General features: G+C 42.6%; 1 long non-coding RNA gene across 1 annotated transcript; it reads right to left on the reverse strand.

Annotated features, from left to right (window-relative positions):
* Nucleotides 1–214: 214 nt before the first annotated feature.
* LOC140687339 (uncharacterized) lies at nt 215–18,043 on the reverse strand. Its single transcript, XR_012061553.1, has 3 exons — nt 17,972–18,043; nt 9,923–10,018; nt 215–407 (listed from the first exon to the last, which is right to left on the reverse strand). It is a non-coding gene; the product is annotated as an uncharacterized lncRNA (long non-coding RNA).
* Nucleotides 18,044–21,536: the final 3,493 nt, after the last annotated feature.

Raw genomic sequence — 21,536 nt, forward strand, 5'->3', positions numbered from 1 at the left:
GCATGGCATATGATACATAAAAACTCACTACCCATTAGGAAAAGCTATTCTCATACCATGACTTTTAACAGATATTAAATCTTTAACATTGATGATTCTTTTCTTCAAGTAATATTTTTATTGACCTCAGGACCACCAAGACTGGTAGGAATACTTCCCCCCAAAAAATTTTATTTTCTTGCAAGGTGTCCATTTGGGGGCCTGGATATAGAATTTTGGTGCTGGGCTCCATCAGGAAATGCCACTGAACCCCCAGGGATCTGAACCTCAGCAGAGAGGCTATGATCTGCAGTCAGAGCTGACTGTTTGACGGAGGCTTTACTGCAGCTGCAGACTTAGCACATATGAAAAGCTTTTCTGTGCTCAGTTTCTGGATGAGGCAGATTGCATCACCGGGAATTCCGGTCCTGTAACACAGAGTGACCAACATGCCTTAATAAGCATTTGCCTTTTTTATTTTCAGGTCAATAACGTCATGCTTTCTGTTCATTATGGAACCAGTTTTTTTTTTAATCTCTTTTTTAAACCAAAGGGAAAGACGTAAAATAAGAATTCCAAAGCTGTGACTCTGATGTGCCCTGCGCATAAGTAGTCAGCCAGCGTAACTCAGTGCAAACGAGGGGCGATGTTCAGGTTTAAATAAAGCAGGGTTTCCAAGGCATGGAGTCTGGCAAGAGGGGTTGTTGTCAGGGGAAAAAATGTGTGTATCCTTCCATGAGGTAGGCACTCTTGGAGGGGGTGGGAAATTGGCCCCATGGACAGCATCCTCTTAGCAAAGAAGTCAAGGGTTCAAAGTTAATGCACTTTGGTTGGAAACATTGACAGCAGAACCTGAGGAAAGCAAATGCAGCAAACAGGACACAGAGCATCTCAGAAAGCCAGAGGATGTAAGCCCAGCCAGCAGGCCAATGCTAGAACCATAACAGCCCCAATCAGGCAGTGCAGAGATGGAAGGAGGGGAGGTGGAGGCAGCACGCTGGTTCACGGGCTAGAAGTGGATTAGACCAAGAGGGAGCTTAGCTCAGCGGAGGGCTGCCCCTTGAGGCGCTTCCTTCATCCCTTGACCCTGGCCTAATTTCAGAGTCAACCTGTCTCCTTAAGGCACTCAGATACTGTAGTGTTGTGAAATGTCCCTCCCAGGTACAGGAGCCACAGGGTTGCTCTGGAATGCCTCAAAGTACTGAAGAATGTCTTCTGACATACCTAGTCTCTTATGCTGAGCCCTTGAGGAGTCCTTATCTGCACAGTGACAAAGAATAATTTAGATGGGTTTTCTTACCAGACGATTGCACAATCCCAGGATTCTCCTTAGCGTTTAGCACACATTATGTTGTTGTGTGTGCGATCCAGGTGGGGGCTTACAAATCAGCAATCGACTTATACTGCTAGTAAAAAGGAGCCTGGGAAATACTTAAAGATCACATGAGCCGGACTTTTTCAGTGGCTCTGCCTAGTGGACTTCGAGTCAAAGATAAATTAGAATTTGACAAAGTGAGAATACAGTTCTGGGGTTATTTTCCCAATGTAATGGCAAAATGCACAAGAAGAGAGTTAGCTGTGTTGACACAGACTGGATGTCAATAAAGGTTATCCTTAGATAATCATGCTGATTAGATTTGTGTGTGTGTGTGTATGTGTGTGTGTAAGAGTGGAGTGTTTGTGCATGAGGATGATGGGGAAGGAGAGGTGACCCTGAGGCATAGGAAGAAGGTGATCAGGAGCCAGGATTGCCCTGGAAAGCAGTTGAGAACCTTCTTAGTGGCTTCTAGAACATTCTACACAGTTTTGTGCTTTTATCATTGTAGAGGGAATTGCAGCAGCTGTCCCTCTACTCCTTACCCCATGTAAACTCTGCCCAGTGGCCTTTCATTCATGGACTCGTTGAGTCTAATAGCTGCTAACTTGTGGCTCGTAGGGGATATCTAGCTCAAAAAGTGTTAGATTTGGCCTATCAAGGACTTTTTAACTTTTGTGAATGTGCTGCTAATATCTAACATTTGGAAAAATTCTCAGAAAAACCTAGAATTCCTGCTTTTCAAAAGAGAGAGATTTGAAAACACCCAGTCTTCATTCCCACATAGCCCCAGTGTGCTGGGCCAGTGCAGTGGGGTAACTCACTGGGCATATGTGTTCCCCAGTTTTCCACAGACCCCACTGCTCCCTATTGTTCCTTGGCCTCTGTTGCCATATATCTTCACACTCACAATATTGCTTTTATTCTAAGGTAGAATGAGATACAGGTAAAATATGTCTTGTGTGAACGTCTCTAGCAAATATAGGAAAAAGAGAGGGACCTAGAGAGTTTACGCATGGCAAGGGATGCTCTCTTATACCTGTGTTACTTCAGTCATGGCTGCTGTAGGCATTTGAGCTTGAGAGCCTGAATTATACTTACTTATAACAGAAAGGTGCAAATGACAGTGACTTCGACAGCAATTGATCCATGATACAAACATGATCACTTGTGGAGAATGTCATTGCTTCTGTCTGTTCTGCAGACAGCCATGTGGATCTAGGTTATAAAATGTATGAGATGACTGGGCTCAAGAGTTTATCTGCTCAGATCATTAGGATTTATTTCAACCATCAAGCCCCCTCTTTCATTTTTGTAAAAACCAGTTCCTGGAAATAGCTTTTAAAGGCTAAACGAACCTATCCTTAGTGATTGTGTGAATAACGACAGAATTTTGTATAAACAGTGAGGTGAGGAAAGAGTCAATGACCTCTTAGGATGTGACAGGTTTAGAGAGAGCCAGGTGACAGAGGAACTGTTCTTGTCTGTCAAGACTTCTTAGCACGTGGGGGCACATGCTGCTTCTGTAGATGAGATTTTTAAGTGGCTCTCCCAGAGCTATGAAACTCCTCTTTTAAAAAAAAAAACAGACAGAAATATTGTACTAGGGAAGTCTGAAGACTTTAATACATTTCAGGTCCTGCAGATTTTTTTAATAGACTACAGAGGTAGTTCAAAGGGGAGGGGAATGCTATTAGAATGGAACAACTGAAGATCCCAAAATATGAAACACACACGTGCATAGACAACAACAATGACATTTACCAAAAGATACATTTTCAAAAAAAAAGATAATAAAGGCAAGTCCTAGATAAGACCAAATTCTGAATGGGATCATAGAAATCAGTTAGATAACACAGGGCCTTTTCCCTGAAGGGCTTGAGGGAGCTCTAAAAATCACAGGATGCCAGGCGTTCTGCCAATCCCAGGTTTAGATCCACCCCCCACCCTGGTGAATCACATCAATAATTAAGCTTAAGAATCAAACATACTTCCTCACACTAGATCTGGCCTCACTCTTGACAATTAGATTTTTCTATAATTTTTAGTCTGGATCTTCAACAGGAAAAAGAAGTGAATTCAATAGACTGAATGTAAGATTGAGGGTTGCAGTGTTGGTCGGTTGCTCTGTTTATTTCCACCCCATCCCACCCCAAATGCACATTCCTCCTTGCTCTCTCCTGCCTCATGCCCCATGAGGTGAGATCTATGGGTGGAATCCCATCTCTTGTGTCCTCTGACTTCTGGCTTCTGGGTGGTCCTGGCAGGAGACTGGAGGGCAAGAGAGAGATGGACAAGTCACAGTCTTCATGCTTGTATGTACTGTCTTCCCACTGAGCCTCATGTTTGAGAGTGGGTATGATCCTACGCCATGCTGCAGCTCCTGTGTAGCTGCTGCCCCTCTTAGCATTGCTTCTCCCTTTCCTTGCATCTTCAGAATTGGGGTAGGGGGGAAGGGTATAGCTCAGTGGTAGAGCACATGCTTAGCATCAGCAAGGTCCTGGGTTCAATCCCCAGTACCTCCTCGAAAAATAAATAAGTAAACCTAATTAACCTCCCCACCAAAAAATTTTTTAAATTGAAAAAAAAAAAGAATTGGGGTAGTAAAAAATTCTTCCTATTGGTGGGTTCTAGGTATCTCAATATCCCTTACTAGTTCCCTTAACTATCTTCACCCTTCTGCACATGTTCTAGGCATTAAACTCTGTAATCAAACTCTTTGTATGAGCTACCTGCTCCTGTGGAGACCCTGACAAGTATAATTTCATTTCCTAGAAATCCTGAGTAACTCTTTCTATATTTGTGGCATTCTGATTAATAATAATAACCATTCTGACAGCAGAGTTAATTGAAAGGTTTCTGCAGATCAGGCAGTGTATTTTATATGCATTGTCTCATTTAAGCCTCATATTCACCCCAGAGGTAAAAAAAATTTTTATTATTCCTATTTGGCACATAGGGAAATTGAAGCTTAGAAAAATTAAATAATTTGTTTAGAGTTCCACAGCAACCAAGACACAGACCTGAGACTCAAACTCAGGTCTCCCTGAAGCTGTCATAGAAAAACAGAGTGGACAAAAAAAAAAAAAAACTGTTCTGAAATCTCTGAGAGGCTGCGGTGGGTGACTTTGGACTTTTTAATACACAGATACAGAGCAGTATCACCCTCAAAGGGTAAAAGCATTAGTGTGCTGATAAATATTTAATAGTGGACTCAGCATGGAGGGTGGGGAGAAAAGCCCTGATTTGTGGCTTTTAGCAATTTCTGTGGTGTAAACACATCCACCATAGCCGATTTCAAAGTGCCAACCTGAAGTCACAAAGTGTGGAGCTGGGAACAGAGGTGCACAGTCGGCTCTTGAGTTGGGGTGAGTAAGTATAGACCCGCTCTAGTGTACCATTGGGTAGAAGTCTCAAGAAAGTGGATCTTAGCTAAATAAAAGGAAGAACCATTCCCAGTGGCTATCAGCTGCCCTGTGAAGGAATGAGGTAGTCATTATCATACGCCACCTGAAGCACAATGGGCTGTTACAGACCTGAAAGAGGGAATTCTTGTACTTGATAGGACCCAAGTTGACCTCTTAGGTCATGTCTAACTCTGATACTGAAAGATTTGTGTCAAGGTTTCATGGATTCTAGGTGAGAAAGGAGAGAAGAAAGAGTTCAAGGCTTTGGAACAAGACAAACCCAAGATTCTGATCCCAACTTAACAAGATATTGACCTTGAACAAAATATTAAACCTCTCTGAGCCTTTGTTTTCTCATCTCTGTAAAGCGGTGATGATAATAACTCTTCCTCTTGGTACATGATTAAGTCATCAAATGCATTTTCCATGTCTCACCTTCATTCTCATTCATCCCTCTCCTACACAAGGCAAAAACATGCATCTATATGGGAATCTCTTTAAGCAAATCTGCTTATAGGATTAACATGCAAGATTCCTACTTCATGGTTTGACCTGTGGTATTAAAAATGTGTATAATACATTGAGCTGTATTACAATGTAGTTCTATTGAAATTGGCTGGAAATTAAAAAGAAAAAGGAAAGGGAATTCTCCTGGAATCTTGACCACCAAATCTAACTGATGGCCATGGAACCTTTCTGAGATACTCATATCAGAAGTCCAGCCAGCTGGAATGTGTTTTGTAACCCTGCCTCCAGTGTAGCATTATCAGAGGAAACAAATGAATGACCTGCCAAATTGGTTTTGGACACACCAACCCACCCTGGCACAGCATGGTAATGTTTGAAAAGAAGAAAAATAGAGCCCACCATTCCAAGCCCTGAGTCACTTTAAGGGGCCAACTCAGTGTGTGACTCCAGATATTCCCTGCCCGTTGAAAAAGGCTGCCAAAACCTCCAGGGAAGAGTGAGGAAGCCCTAAGACAAATCCTTCCTTACTCACTTTTCTAAAAGCCCTTCTAGAAATAGAGATGTCTGAACTTTAATCACATGCTTAAGATGTGGATGACAGAGATGGATGGCAATTGCACCATTTGCACTTAAGGTACCACTATCTAGTGGGCTGAGCAGATACAAAGTTGGAGACTATGGAGAAAGCTGTTAAGCTGCCTTGTCTCAAAGAAGATTTTGCTGTAAAGGGACGTAGTAAGACTTCAGAAAAGATATTCTCCTTGATTTAGTTCCAAAAAAAATTTTTTTCGGAAAAAGTTATTTACGTTTATTCACCACCTAATTTAGGATACTGCTTGATTTCAGAGGAAGATCTGGCCAATCTCAGACCAAACTAAAAGTCTACAAATCTGTTTGAGTTTCATCCTCTTACAAGAACTGAGAGTTTGAGACCTCTCCAGAGAAGAAGAGGATGGAGAAAGGAAGGGAATTTTTCAGCTCCTGCATCATCCCAGGCACTTAGTTATCTCTTCTTGTTAAGTCCTCACTTCAACTCTGTTCTTCTCTTTCTGTACACGTGGGGACTGAGGTTCAGAATCATAAAACAAGATTACAAAGAACCAAATTGGGGTGTGAGATTCAAGTCCAGCTCTAACTCCAAAACCCTTTTTTTTTAAACCATATTACACAACTTCCTGCCCTATTTAACTTCCTGAGTCTTGAGTGATTTTAATCAGCATCAGGCATCTAGGCTACAGCTCTTGGGCATCATAATGACTGGGCAAAAAGTGTAAAGTTCAGTCCAGTCGGGACATAATCCACAGCCATCTGAACTCAGCCTGATGGGTTTGTATGGGTACACATGGCCTGCTGAGCTGGACTCTGTCCTCAAGGGACTCTGCCTCCAATGGAAAGACAGAATAACACAGGAGGAACCTGCAGAGCATAGCACTGCCCAGTGGCTAATCAAGTATTAATGGGGTGGGTCCACGTGTAAGTTCAACAAGCGCTCAACAAAATGAAAAGCCCATCTTAGTGCTGGGCGGGAGAGGTGATGTGGGGATATCATTATAGCAAAGATAGTCTTTGTAGAGGGGAGACTTGATGGTCAAGTTGGCTCTTGCTGGGTTAAGGGATGACTGAAAATTAACTGAAGCACAGAAATGAAAATTAATGGGTGTGGAATGGGCAGTGTTAAAATTGCTATGGAATAGCACTACATGCCTTCCAGAAGAACTAAAATAAAACACTGAACATAATCAAGTACTGATGAAGATGTGGAGCAACCGGAACTCTCATGCATTGCTGATGGGAGTATCGGTCGGTTACAGCCAGTGTGGAAACTGATTGGTGGCTTCTACTAAAACGAATCACATTTACACTCAACATACAACTATTCCTCTTCTAGGAATAAACCCAGCAAAGATGTAGATGTCTGTTCACCAAAAGATATGTACTAGAGTAACTTTCATTACAGCACTATTCATAATAGCCCAACTGGAAATTGCCCTAATATCTATCAGCAGCAGAATGGATATAGAATTTTTGGTGTACTCACCACAATGAGATTTCAACAGCAAAGAGTGTGAACAACCAGCAACTACGCACAATTACAAGGATGAATTTCTCAAACATAACATTGAGCGAAATGAGCCAGACATAAAAGAATAAATTATATATATATTCCACTTATAAATATTTCCCCCAAAAAAGATTAAGTTATGGTAATAGAATTTAGGATAGTGGTTACTTACTTGGTGAGACAGTGATGGGTGAGGGTATGGAGGGGGTGGCTTCCAAGGTGCTGGTGATGTTTCATTTCATAATCTGGACACTTGGTTCCAATGGCGTCCAGATTCTGTTTGTAAAAATTCTCCAGAATGTACACTTATAATGAGGATCATTCTTCCCATGTAGATGGTATGTCAATACAAGTTTAAAAAAATGTATATATGTGTTGGTGACAATCCAGACTAGAATGTGTAATCCCCAGCAGTGTTTAGTTGCTCTTGTTAAATGGGAAGGGAGGGGGACCCTACAGGTATTTCTCCATCTTCACAGTCCCCACATCATGGTGAAGTTCATGGTAGGTTACTGAAAATCCAGCACTGCCTGCTGATAAGTGTGTATATGCACATAGAAGAAGAAAAGCCACTTCTCTTTCCCCATGCCTTCTGCCTCCCACATTTCCAGCCCCCAATCAGCCTCCTGCTAAGTATTAGCTAACCTCCTAAATCAATACCTCTTGATTTAAACGTAATAGGAAAGAATGTTTACTTTTGTATCTGGGTTCAAAGTACAGACTACAGCAGTTGGCTTTCAAGTTTATGTTATAGGCTTAATTTTCTTGCTCAAAATGAAATGAGGAATACATTAAGACTGTAAAAGGGAAAAAAAAAACACATGATTGATGAACTGGCTTATATGACAATAGTTCCTCTAGCAACGAAAATATTTATTACGTTCTCTTCTTATGGAGATCAAGCAATGTGCCTGGATCTAAATGACACAAAAATGGTTTGAATTAGAGTCAAATAATTGCCATTCCGAGTGAACGTAAACTTTTTGGAGGGGGGTGGTGAATGGAGATAAAAAAAATAACTAATAAACTCTGAAGCAAAAGCTCACATCTGAGACTTAAGCTTCAAAGCGCTTAAAAGGGAGGCTTCCCCCTCCCGGAGAGAGAGAGAGATGCACGCAGCAGGAGGAGTGGTTTTCCCAAGCTGATTTTTCTTACGGGGTGACCCAGCCTGGGTCGGAATGTTACCATGTGATCAGCCCAGACTGTGGCAGCACCACAGTCGCAGCACAGAAGTCAGGACTTTCTGCAGCATGATGAAAATAATTGGGGGAGAAAAAAAATGTTAAGCTCCACAAGATTGAATCACAAGCCTCTTGGAAAGGTTAATAAGCTCGCTGCTCCGCTCTCCCCTCCCTTCTCTTCAATGCCTTGCCACCCCCACCCTTCCCACTTGCAGCGACAGCCTGGTTATCAGTTGGGGAAGGAGGATTCAGAATACAGCCTTTGTTCTGAGGCTGAATGGCACCCCTTTCCACTACTGATGCTGCCGAGTCCTTGTTTATGACGATGCCCTGGAGATCCAAAAGGCAGTCTCTGCTTTTGTTCTCACGACTGGAAGCTCCCAAGCTAGCAGACACTTGGGGTCCAAAAGGAAGTCAGTCCCGCAGTATAAAGGTGGACAGGAAGTGGGTGGGTTGGGTGGAGACAACGCTCAGGCTGAGGTCGGACACTATTAGTGCAAGGTGAGCAGTGTAGATCAGCAAGGGAGCAGGAAAGTTCTTTAACCAGAGAAGCAGAAGCAATTGTAGTGAAGCTCACAGACAGAGTGTTGAAGCGTGGAATAAATTCAGCTGCCGTGGGTGGCATGCCAGCTGGGGGGTGGGCAGCAATGGGGTAACTGGATTAGTGCCGGGAAAAAGAGTGAGAAAAGAGAGAGAGATGGAGTCAGAGAACTGCAAGGGATGGGGCTTTCTTCTCCCTAACTTCTATTTGGCCTCAGAATACCCTGCCGTTGAAGGTGGACTTCCTTCAGTGGAGACACCTGGCTCAGGCTACCATCCCCACCCATCACCTCCTAGGGACAGTCCCGGTCTTGAGACTGGAGTCAAGGTATGATCAGTAATGAGGGCACAGGTCCCCCTCCTCCCCCTCATCAGTATCTTTAGTAAGAATAGTTGGTGCCAATGCTGGTTATTAATGGAAGCTGAGAAGGAAGTGTACCTTCCCCAGAGACAATGGATTTTCAAATTTTGTTAAAACCGATTCACATGAGTGAGCACATCCTTACCCTTAGTCTTTAAGAAAGATATTTCAGAAACCGTAGCCAGGGGAGCAATAGGCTCACAAAGCAAGCCCTGACTCCCCTGTGTTGAGTGAAAGCTGTCCTCAGTGAGTGGTAAGATGTGGACAACTGTTTGGATTTGGAACGCATCCGTCACAAAGGCCATCCTCCCTGACAGTTACCATTGGCTCCTTATTGATCTCAGTCTCCCCAGGTGAGTGTGTATCAGTGAAGACACCCAAGGCCATCCCACTGTGAACATTCTGGCCTCTCCAACTGAAGTATTTAGTTAGTTGTTTAGCCTTTTATGTTTTGCTCCATTCCATACCCTCATCCCCATGACCACCATGCCATCAGCCCCTTTGTAGGGACAACTGTTCTCTTCCAACCCTGCAGAATGAACAGTCTCTTTTAACTGATATAAAAACAACCCCAAACTGTTAACCCTTAAATGTTTATTTCTTACTCACAAGAAGCCTTCCACATGATCAGTCTGTGACCCAGGCTCTTTCCATCTTGTGGCTCTGCCACTTTTAAGGGGTCTTGGCATCCTCACTGTTCAAGTACTGAATAGGAAATTCGACAGTAGAAAAGTCATTAGTGTTTTAACCCTTTTGTTTGGAAGTGATACACAGAATCTCTGCTTATTTTCCATTGGGGAAACTTAGTCACATGGCCCAACACAGACTCAAGAGGGGCTGAGAGTTGTGGCCCTTCCCTAAGGAGGGACTTCCTAGCCTAACAAAAGCTTTATTCTAAAAGCATGACTCCCTGATGGACAACTAGTCACGCCTCCCAGGAGGAGTTATGTTACGTATGACTTCCCATCAGCCATGGCTGATTAAACCAAAGGTATGCAACTGTCCTGGTCATAGACTGGCCACTGGCACAAGATGTGGCCCATTGTAAAAATAAATGCCCCAGTTGGCACAATGACTTTTAGCTAAGTCAAACTGATGACTTATTTGAGGAATTTGAACTGCCAAATATGGAAAGCAGACAGTTAAGTGAAAAAAACAAACAAGCAAAAAGAAACGAAGTCTCATTCATGGCAGAGGACAGGGAGAGCCATCTACGAAGTCCTGCTGATGAACACTTTTCCAGCTCTAGCATTTGCAGGACTTGCCTGTTGTTGAAGTCCCACAGGCAGAAAAGAATGGAGCCAGGATTTGAAACTCAGATCTTCCTGGTCTTTAAAGCCTGACTGTCTTAACCTCACTATAATACTGTTCCACTTGATATTTCAGATGGGACTTTTTGATATCTTTTGTAAATTGGCTCATTGTCTAAATTCCCATTCCCTTCCTGTTTTGGAATTATATATTCAAACCCTTTGCCACTTAACTGTGCATTTTATCCCCTAGAAGTAGAATTAATTTCTTTATCCATTGATGGTGGAGCTGGCCATATGATAAATTTTAATCAATCAAATGCAAGTGGAAATGACTTTGTGCCAGTTTACAGAAAAGGTGGTTTGATTCACTTGCTTCTACTCCTGTGATCACAATAAGAAAAGCACTACCCAGATAGCAACAGCCTCATATAACTGAGCCCCCAGTAAGTGACACATGGAGTAAATGTGAACCCAAATCAAAGCCCAAGCCAAACCTAGTCAATCCCCAGCCTGAAGCAAAACAGTTCCAGCTGATCTGTAGACCCATGAGTGAGAAACATAAATGCAGTTGTAAGCCCGTGAGATATGGCATGTTTTGTTATGCAGCTTTATTGAGGCAAGAGCTGACTAATACAGTGCTGAAAAGCAAATATTTTGCTATTTAGCATAGTTGTATATATCTGCACTTTTTGAGCATCTACTATCAACATTAAATATAGCATATTATTAGTTTTTGATCCCAGTGTAAGTCAGTAATCCCTGTTTTAGCCCAAAGGATAATCTACATCACTAACGGTTAGCAAAATTGAAGTTCTTATCATATATGAAAATAGTTATTTTTTTAAGTTACCAAAAAGTTATTTTTTTAGATCAATAACCACCTTTAGTAAAGTTTAAAGATTTAACACTTGTTTAAGGATTTTTCATCCAGATCTTTCACAGCCAACCAGGGGCCACCATTCCTCTTTTGACTCACTAACTAGACCTGGTTTCTCAGTCCTGGCTAAGACCAAAGATCTCTTTGCTCAGTGCTCTATCTGGTTTCTAGGTAAACAAGAGAAGCAAATCAACAATTAAAAAAGAATGACACCATCATTTTCTCATTTAAATGCCTCTTTCTCTGAGCATCAGTCACACAACTTCTGTTTGGGACACACAAGGAGCATGGAACAAGAAAGATGCTGAAAGGTGTGGGGGGGTAGGGAGATGTTGAATGTGTTTACATGAAAAGGCCTTGGGATTTCAGGAAGAAATTATAAATATGTTTCCACTGCTTATGCTTTAAACTAGAAGACAGTCTTCAAGTCCCTTACTTCTGTGTTCAGGGTGAAAATAGGGTTACTTAGATGAGGAATCTTTGGGTTAGAAGTGCCCTGGGATGTATTTTGATCCAGTACTTAGTCAAAATGAAATGCTCAGGTCTTTACTCAATTTAATCAGTTACTACAGAACTCCACATGATATGTCAGTTGCTTGAATGAACATTTTGCCAAGACCAGAAACAGCAAATACCTATTGTCTGTGCTGACACGCTATTGCCCATCTCCTTCCCCACTCATCACAAAGGCACTGCTGTGGCAGACATTACTAATCAACTCCGGGCCCTCTTTCCTCCTAAGCCTAGAAGTGGCCTGAATTTGCTTCTTAGGAGCAGTCATGACTAATCGATGAAGTTGGCACCGGAGATCATAACTAGTTACCTTGCTTGACCTAGATATTTTGTGCATTTCTGATATCATCCTTCTATGCACATTCTCCCTTCTGTCAATTTCCAGTTTGTCAAATCACTTCTAAAATAAAATCAATGCAATGATAAAAGGACAGGGGAGAAAACAGATAATAATCTGAATATCATTTCCTTTCTTTCTCGTTTTTTGTTTTTTATTTTTCTTTGACCTGAGATTGTCTAAAGATGGCAATAAAACATGATAAACAAAGGTTCAGGGAGAGTCAAAATTTTGATTAAAGAGAGTCAAGAAAATTAATAAGGCGCAGCTCTCCTTGGTCTGTTAGAAAAATTCCTTAGGAAGCAGGTACAGTCACTGCAGCTTCACAGAAAGCAGTGGAGAGGCCTTACCTGTGGCAGAAATATCTCCCTGACTTAGCTACACATTGGAGGAAGCTGGTCCAAAAACAAGTGGCTGCTCGTTGGGCAGAAAAGCAAATTTTGTGTTGTGACTGTGTGAGATTACTCATAGTAGACACAGTATAGTTTCAGACCAACTAGGGAAAATGTGTTAAAGAGAAAATACATATTAGCATAAGTGAGTCATCGGTGTTCTCAGACTGAGTGAAATACACAAATCTGAATTGATCAGCTCAGGGCTCCCTACGCTGTCCTTCCCCTCTCCTTCTCCTGCCCCGCATCCCCTCCAGTGTCCCCTTTTCTCCTGTTCTGAATGCATCAGTGTCCCCGGAATTCTGGCAGCCCTCCTAGGCCAGCTGCTGCCTCTGACCTGGACATTCCCAGCCTGCTACAAGGTCATGGGACATGCTGTATTCTGGGAGTCTTCTAGTGGAAGATGTGAAAAGCTTGAGACTACATGTCCCCACTGTCCCTGTGACCCTGTGAGTCCCTGGCTGGTAGGTCCAGTTTTAAAGGCAGGCTTTGACTTTCGGCACTGAGATCCAGGCCCTATGGATTTGGAGTAAATATAATCCCTAATTTATAAATTCACTACTTCACTCAGCCCCTTAACTGACAAAACAGCTCATGGAACACATTTTAACACTCCTGTTTTCTAAAGGCGAAAAATACAGACAGGACTCATTGATAGGATTGCTTGAGTTAAGATGTAATGAATTCAATGCATTATTCTTACATTCTAGAAACAGACATTGTTGCCTCAAAGGAAGAATGTTCACATACTTTTTGCCACTTCTTAACTCTCTCTTTTCAGCTTTCCTATGGCCTTGGCTACTGAGTCCTCGGGCTACTGTTGTGAGGGTGATGCTGGCAGGCCTCTGTTAATCACACCTCTTGATCTTCTGAGGAAAGGCCTCTTTCCTTACTCGCCCACAAATTCACTGGGCACCCCCAGAAGTGTGGTTGTGGGCACACAGCCGGTGTCTGGGCATTCTTTCCTGGCTGCGCCAATAATTGGGGCCTGATTATAATTCTGTTTGGCACAGGGCACATCAGTTGAGAGAGATGGTCTGCTTGCCAGGTGGGACACTGGCAGGGGACTCATACCACCTGCCTCATTTCCTTCCCTTTTTACTTTCTGGGGTGAAAAATAGGTAAAGGGTTGGAGAGAGGGCCCAGGTCAATGAGAAGGAACCAAAAAAGGATGACAATTAATTAATTAATTACCTGGGAGATGCTGAGGGAGATCTGAAGTTGTCCATAAGGAGGAATTCCTGACACAGACTCAAACCTGGAAACCCAGTGAGATCTGCCCATTACTCATGGGCGCATAATAATGTATTCCCAGGGGAGGGGCTGAGAACAGCTATTAAAATGCCACAGCGTTGTCCTCTATGGGAGGGGAGCTCTCTGACATGTGGTCTTTGTCAGGTTTCCCCTGAGAGTCAAAGGGAAAAGAAATGACTGGAGTTTGGCTCCTGCAACGTGAAGTGTTGGGGAACCTAGCCGAGGAAGCTTCTCTCCTCAGTCCAGTGCTGGACGCACCTTCATTCTCCTTGTGTATTTATTTTAAACATGGTGATGGGCCAGCTTGTTAAGCGTGCCGGCTGGCTGGCTGGCTGGCTGGCTGGGGGACTGGCAGGCAGCCGTAAGTGAGCGGAAACAAAAGCTTTGTGGGGTCTGAGGTGGCCACAGGAGCCAGAACCAGGTCTGGAACCAGAACCACCAAAACAGTTGTTTCCAAAGGTGTTGGCAACTCTGCACTTCCTTCTAGGGAGATATGACTTTCCATCGGGGTACATGTGGGGCTTTGGGCATCCTGATTGGTCACTATGACCAAAGAAAAGCCCTAATTGACCGTATTCTATGATGACACATGGTAGGGCTCAGCAAAAGTTTTCTTTTTAATCAAATTTATGGATATATAATTTAATACAATTAAATTACCCATTTTAAGTGTACAAGGAGTTCTGACAAATGTATACATCCATCCAACTAACCACTACTGAAGTCAAGACAGGACATTTCCATCACCCTAAAATGTTCCCTCCTGCCCTCTTCCAGTCAATACTGTCTTCCAACCCCAGAAGACCACCGATCTGCTTTCTGTCACTGTAAATTAATATTGTCTCTTCTAGACCGTCATGCCAATAGAGCCATACGGTACGTATTCTTTTGTATCTGGCTTCTTTGGCTTAGGGCAATATTTTTGAGTTTCATTGATGTTATGAGTATCGAGATATCATTTATTTTTATCGATGGGTGGTATTTCAGTGTATGAACATGCCACAGTATTTATTTGCCATTTAGCTTCTGTTGGACATTTGAGGTTTTTTTTAAATAGAAATAAGATACAGTCCTACAAGGGGTGAAGAGGGTAGAGAAGACAGAAGAAGAGGTTAACAGAAATATGGGCACAACACTCAAACTGGCACTTCGCAAAGACAGCGTCCGAATATCCAACACCTGCAAATTAAAGCCAAGATGAATTACCATCACACCCTCACTAGAATGGCCGAGATGAGAAACACTGGCAATGTAGAGCAAACAAAACTCTCATGTTGTGCTAAGAGTGGTGGAAACTGACCCCGCCTTTTTCGAAAACCGTTTGGCAGAAGGCGCCACACATAACACAGGCAAACGGGCGATCTGCCAATTCCATTCCCAGGTTTACGCACCATAGAAACACATACGTGTGGCACCGAGGGACATACACTCAAATGCTCATAGCAGTGCTATTCATAATAACCCCAAGCAGAGAGTTATCTAACCATCCATCAACAGTAAGATGGATAAATGAGTTGTAGTTTGTTAACAACACAGAGTACTACACAGCAATGACAGTGGACGTATATATATATAACATAAATAAATACATGTGTGTGTATGTTTTATAGTATGTATATATAATACATACACACACATATATAAACACATACAGCTCATAAAATTATGACCCTTTCAGAGACATTATATGGAGCAAAAATGCCAGATACAAAAAAAGTTCATGCCATAGGATACCTTTTCATACACGTCTAAAACTCATCTGCGGTGTTAGAAGTTAGGACAGTGAGGTTGCCCTCGTGCAGGTCGTGACAGAAAAAAAATACAGCAGGAGCTTCCATGGGGCTCGTAATCTCCTGTTTCTGGATCTGGTTACTCAGGTGTGTTCAGCTGGTGGAAATGTATCAATGTCTGCCCTTCATAATGTGTGTATGTTTTCTCTAAGTATGTTATCATCCAATCAAGTATAAAAAATCAGGAAAGCTTCTGTAGTCTCAATCCTCCACCCTCATTTACACACGCACACATTCACATAAAGATGCGCGCACACACACGGCAGGAACTGAGAAACTGTCGGCCACAGGTGCTGCTGACTGTGGCTCATAACATGCGGTCCTGGGGCAGGAGCAGGTGCCTAGTGGTCCAAGTCATTGCCAAGAAGGCCAAAATAATTGTGGCACTAGATCGAGGTGGGCTAGATAATGTATCAAGACCTACTGATAAGTGGGGATGCCTGTGATAACCAAATAATCATGTGTCATACAAACTGGTGTGAATCTGGTCCTCCTTTTAGCAGTGTGAGAAAAAAGAGATGGAAAACCGAACCCATCAGCTCACAGTCTCCGTGCATTTTGGTCCTGGTTTTACAAAAAGTAAATTAAATGGGATCAGGAGAATGAATGGTGAGTTTGCGGTCATGGTTGCAAACCAAGTGGAGCAATATAAAGGGTGACATAAAGTACTTATCCCTTAAAACATCTCCCCCAGTATTGTCTGAAATAGCACTATGGTAGATTGATTCATTTTGGTTAAGGATTTTCAGGGTTTTTTTTTTTTAAACAAAAAATGGCTCATTTTTGAAAAGAATTCTCAATCATAACTAGCCAACACTCCCACTCTGTATTTCAATGGCACCAAATTTTACCTAGTCTTCAGGCAAGATCGTGGCTGTTACCACCACCATGGCTGTTTCAGAAGCACTCAACTCTGCTAGATCTGCTGGTCTAGGTGGAGATAAAACAAACACACAAGCTTTCCTTGCCCTCTTTTTTCTCAACATATGCAAGACACTTTGAAATCTTTCAAAGGGAACTGTAAAATTTGTTCAAGAAATTACCAAAAACATGAATAATAAGTATACAAAATACTCATCTCTGATTTTTAATGCCTAAAGCATGCCTGGGTTTCTCTCTTTGTTTTGCTTCTATTCCAGTCAACAGCTACAGGTCAGTGAAGAGAATTTTTGAGTTGGTGTGAAAAGATTTGGATTTGAAGCCTCAGTCTTGGGTTTACGTGATATGAGCTTAACCGAGACCCTCAGTCCTCGCCAGCCTCAGTTCCCTCCTCCGTCAGTGATGAGTGACGTGCTAAGCTGTGTGCTGGGGTCTCCTGAACCACAAAATACACTGTGTCAGGGCTCTCTTGCTGGACCAAGAGTATCAGCATTACCTGGAATTTGTTAGAAATGCAGCTTCTCGGCCCCCATCTCAGACCTACTGAATTGGAAACTCACGTGGTGGGGCCCCCAAATCTGTGTTTTAACAAAGCCCCCCCGCCAGGTGGTTCTGATGTTCAATCAAGTTTAAGAGCCACTGTACTATTCAGACACGTGTCTGCTTGTAGTTAGAAAACAGCTCTTGTCTCCCAAGATCTTGTTTCAGACTGTAGCTGGGACACTTTGCCTTCTCAGAATGCATGGAGAGGATGCTTCGGACTTTCTGCCCTGAGTGGCTTGACTGGGGCGGAAGATGCTCTCTCAAGATGATTCACTCACATGGTTGGCAAGTTAGGGCTGGCTGTCAGCTGGAAGCCCAGCCGAGGAGATGGGTACAGACTTTTTGTTCCTCTCCGCATGAGCCTTTCCATGAACTGCTTTAATTTCATCACAGCATGGTGGCTGTGAGCATTTTAAGAGAACACGCATTTTTCAACACAGGGCATTTTTCAGACCTGTCTTTGGAAATCATGCACCATCACTTCCACCATACTCCGTTGGTCAAGGCACTTACGAAAGCTTCCCAGATACAGCGGGAGGGTACATATACTCTCCCTCATGGTGGAGGGTGGTGAAGTTTTAGAAAAGTCTTCAGGATGGGAGACATTGCTGGTGTCGGGGGACAGGCACCTCCCCTAAAGAATCTGCCGCTCTCACAGCATCTTTAATACAATTTCAGTAAAATGCAAATCTTCCTGGAGAGATAATGTGATCAACTCCCATTAAACACATCAGTCATGTGTTTACTAGGCATTCAGCTAAGAGGAAAAGAGATACATACTAATTAAAGGTAATAGTAGCTTCCAGTTGTGAGTACTTACCGCGTGCCCAGCACTGCTCTCCACAACTTACACGTGTTGTCTTATTTGATGCTTGTAACAGACCTACGAGGGGGTTCTCATTAGACCAATTTGACAGCTGAGAATTTCAAGCTTCGAGAATTCTGAAGAACTTTGAGATCACACGGTTTGGAAGCAGTGGAGCTAAGATTCCAACGTAAGCAGCCTGGTTTTAACTCCTCGGTCCGATTTTGAGCCCTTTATCTACCAAGTAAAACTTAAAAAAAAAAAACCCAACTTTTTGATCATACAATGATCAAAACAGGGGAATTAACATTATAATATTAATTCAACTACAGGTGTTTTTCAATTTCACTCCTTTTCCCAGTAATGCCCCCTTTATGTTCTGGGGTCTAATCTAGGACCCCGCATTGCACTTAGTCACTATGTCTCTTCACTTTCCCCCAGTCGGTGACAATTCTTCAGTTTTCCCTTGTCTCTCATGATATTTCCACCTTTGAGGAGCCTGCCCATTTGTTTTGTAGAATGTCTCTCCATCTGTGTTTGTCTGATTTATTCCCCCCATGATTGGATTGAAGTTGCAAATATTTTGTCAACAATACCAGAAGAGTGATGTTGGGACCCCCTCAGTGCATCATGTCTGAAGGTACAGTATGATGATGTTTTATGAAAACTGTTCACTTTGAGCCCTCACCAGACAGCATTTTTAGAGAAAGAGATGAGGGGGAAAGGACCACATGGAACTGACACGGCAGTAGGTAATCTAGGCAGAAATGCTGTTAAGAACAGGATGATGAATAATTACAATGAACCTTCATGTATGTGCCAGGCATGAAATTTATCACTTTGTTAAAATGTACTAATTGGACATTCAGAAGACCTGTCTGTGAGGTGGATGCTTTCTCAGGACACTTGGACAGAGCCCATGTGGTGGTGTCAACACCCATTCTTGTGGGGCTCGGGGAAGTCAGAGTGGAAAGAAAGTTTGCCGAGAGGGTATCTGGGTCTTGTAAGAGCAGATCATTGTTTCAGGCCACTTGCTGAACCCTAGCAGCTGAAATTTCAGTCCTTAGTGCACGGAGCTTCTCTTCCATTTTCTGTTGAGAGACAGCCTGGCTGGACAGGGAAGAGGCCAGGGCTTGTGTCCTGGACACTTGGCTCTTATGCTAGCATCCTCACTTACTCACATGAAAGGGATCCCTCCGGCTTCACCTCCATGTACCCAATAGTGCAAGGACAGTGCTGAGCACTTCCTACTCTGCAGGTGCTCAACATGTGAAAGCTGGTTCTCAGGGTATGAAAAAGAAAAGCTTAGAATTTTAGATTTGGGCGCTCCTATCTTTCAGTCTCAGCTCTGCCACTTTCTAGCTGGGTGTCTTCGAGTAAGTTTTGAAACTCACCACATCAATTTCTGGAAAATGTTGTCTGTGTGACTGAATCACTTTGCTGTATACCAAAAACTAACACAACACTGTAAATCAATGGTACTTCAATTAAAAAAAAAACATTTTCTGGAAAATGCTGCGAAGCATCGCGAGTGGGTAAGGTATGGCAAAAATAATGTATAGAATGTTCCTGGCATAATAGGTGTCTCAAACCAGTAACCTATATTTTTTTATTACTGTTGATGACATCTTTAGCTTGTTAGTTCTAATCTTGGCCTCTTTCCAAGCAAAATCCTCTTTTTAGGATGGTGTCATAACCATGAACCCAACTATGTGGGTTGTTGGCTCTTGAACTGGGTTCTTGAGTAGAACCGAAAGATTCAAGGGAAATCCATGGATTCCATGATACCAGGATAGAGCAGCCATGAAAAAAAAAATTTTTAATGGCCGAACCCTTGGCATTAGGGCAAGGAAGGGAGCTTTATTATGACTCAGCAGGGATTGTCTCCAAATTTTCGAAGTGTTTGCAAACTTCTCCTCTCTCTATGGATACACAGGTCTTGGTACGTTTCTAAAGGAAGTACTGATGCAGAACGTAGGCAGCTTGGAAATGGCTACTTGCCGAGATGATTAAGGTTTTATGACAGCAGTTGAACTGGAATGGATTTTCCTTCTAGTCATATAATTGTTGGTTGGCATTTCCAAGTAGAAGAAAAATCCTGGCTTAAAATAAAACAAAGCTGTTATGAGAACGTCTTGGGCTGACCAGAGTCTGGGTTGAGTCTTACTCCAGTGAGAGCAACAGGGTACCAGTTGTGCGGAATGATGTGTCTTTTGCACAAATGTATATGAAAATGAACCATGGTGTTGATGTTTTTTGATTGTAGGGTAAGCGTATGCCACTAGGAAGGGGGAGACTTGGGTCCCAGAGCCCCGTCTGCCATTTACTTGTTATGTGACACTGGAAAGGTAACAGTACCTGTCTTGGACTTGCTTATCTCATCTAGAAATTTGTGAGAATGATACCTATGTACTCAAATGCTATGGATGTATCATATGTAACCTCCATGTGACTGTGGTCAAGAGGCACGTAGCGGGTGCTTAAAAGGCACTTGATGAGTTCAGTAGAATTCATACGTAGTCCATGCTTGGTCTGGTTGCCCTTGGGCACATCTCTGGGATTTCCCTGTAAGATAAAGGCTTTGAACATTAATGGCTGCCAGGGTTATTCTTCTTCCAGACATCTCTGTATCTTGATCTCCCTCCGTGACTGTGCCCACGTACATACTTGTATGAGCCTTCCACCGCACCTGCCAGGTACACATTCTGCAGCACCAATCACCCATCTCAAAAACATGCCCTTTCGATCAGATTGAAAGCCCAATGTCCTTTGTTTCGTAACCTCTAGAAGCCAAATGCTTCTCAAGAAAATGAATATACTGAAATATAACATTTCTACCGCAGCTGCATTTAACATAACGAGCAAACATATTTTATTTAATCAAATGAGAATCTGTAGTTTCCCCCTCTCCTTAAAGCAGTTACAACTACTAAACATCACATGGGAATTTTCAAACTAGAACTCAGACCTTCAAAACAAGTAAGATTTACAATGTACACACCAGCCAGAACAATTCTTCAAAGTTAAGTTTCATAGAGAGCATTCTTAGAGGAATGTTATTCCTTCATGATAAGTCAGAGGAAATCCTGCATCTTCTCATGGGTGGTAGAATTCCATCAACCTCTCATCCTGAGGGAGGTTTGCAGCTTCAAGAAAAAGAATTCTACTCTAAGTCAAATCAATTACAACAAAGTCATCAGCAGACATTTCAAAAGATACTTTGCTGCTTTCTGAAATGTGTTTCCGTGTATTCACTTCCTGGGGCTGCTGTAATAAGGTACCACAAATTGGGTGGCTTAAAACAACAGAAATTTATTCTCTCAGAGGCTGGAGCTAGAAGTCCAAAACCAAGATGTTGGCAGGGCCTTGAGCTCCCTCTGAGACCTGTAGGGGAGAACCCTTTGTTTCTTCCCAGCCTCTGATAGACCCTAGCAACTCTTGACATTCCTTGTCTTGCAGCTGCTGCATTTTAATCACATGACCTTCTCTCTCTGTGTGTCTCTTCTCTTCTCTTAAGGATGCAAATCATATTGGATTAAGGGCCAAGGTGACTCCAGTATGACCTCTTCTTAACTACATC

This window comes from Vicugna pacos, chromosome 19 (genome assembly GCF_048564905.1).
Source record: "Vicugna pacos chromosome 19, VicPac4, whole genome shotgun sequence".
Lineage (NCBI taxonomy): Eukaryota > Metazoa > Chordata > Mammalia > Artiodactyla > Camelidae > Vicugna > Vicugna pacos.